Raw genomic sequence first — 1,310 nt, 5'->3', positions numbered from 1 at the left:
CCTCCCTTTTTCTGGACTCCTAACTCTTTCTACTTCTACTCCTGGCTACTTCTTACATCTGTGTTTCAGCCACACTCCTGATTTTTGGGTAAGTGAGATCGAACACCTACCTAACCTTCTCGGATATGGGCGAAAAATCTCGTAAGTTGCATATGCAAGTTGCGCATGTTAAAGATCCTTTGGTGGTCCTTAAATCGATAAGTGTAGGCTTCGGCCACCACCCGGGAAAAATACAAAATTAATCCCTACCAAACCGAATATGCCTGATGTGACCGGGCGCTCATATGACCTCATGCAGTTGCGGGCGCCGTAATACACTTACGAAAACAAGCAAGAAAAAACAATCTAACAACTAACAACTAATTACAAATAATTTCGACCCAACAAAAGTCCAGACACATCACTAAGTTCTCGTATAGTAGTGCGGGCATCTTGCGCAATATGGTGTTAGATTGCATCAACATATTTCTCGTTCACAGGGGAATCTGGGTGGTCAGAACGTGAGTCATCAAAAACGGTATAGCTATCCTTTCATTCAGTTCTCTTACACAACGATAAACTGATGAACAAGCAGATTCCCCACAAACACTTACAAATTTTCGTGAATCAACTTTGGCAATTCGCCAAGCTTACAGTGTTTACAGATGTTCAATTAATAATTCCTTTTGCGATCTTCGACTCGTTTCCTCCAGGGAGCAAATCATCTTTTGTTCGAGACGTCATAAAATAATCAAGAGTGACGTCACATAACACTCCTGTGGTTGGTTCGAGAACAAACCTGTGGTAGGTTATGCGTATCCCTAATATAAGTCACATCTTAGCCGCTAGATGCCAACTTCCTTTACTTTCTGATCCACCTTCGTTGGTGGGTGGTACAACAAACTTTCCCTCTTTTTAAGGCGGCAAAAGTGGGCAGTGGCTATAAAAAAGGTAGACAAACACTGCTCTAATTGCTCTAATGAGTTAGTATGAGGATAATAATATACGAGTTCGCGACCGATAAAAGTGATGTTGTATGTCTAGGGTCTACCTGTAACAGAAAGAAAAATTAGCAACAACTCTTATGGCCTGTTACCTCAGCGTTCAGGTGTTTCAACTCTGTTGTAACATGGCACGAAGATAAACTATGTCATGCCGTATCCCCTTTTTGCGTCCCCCTTCCTCCAATTCCGCACACACCTTCTTGGGAAGGGGTCCTTTCCATGCTAGTCTGATTAACGACTACATTTCCCAGCACATGTATTGTTCGGTTCTTTTTAGCGATGGATTCTTTTTATAATCACATTCGCTGGCAATTTGAGTCTCCTCTC

This window comes from Aplysia californica, unplaced genomic scaffold, assembly GCF_000002075.1.
Source record: "Aplysia californica isolate F4 #8 unplaced genomic scaffold, AplCal3.0 scaffold00021, whole genome shotgun sequence".
In the NCBI taxonomy this organism is placed as follows: domain Eukaryota; kingdom Metazoa; phylum Mollusca; class Gastropoda; order Aplysiida; family Aplysiidae; genus Aplysia; species Aplysia californica.
This window is presented reverse-complemented; position numbering follows the sequence as displayed.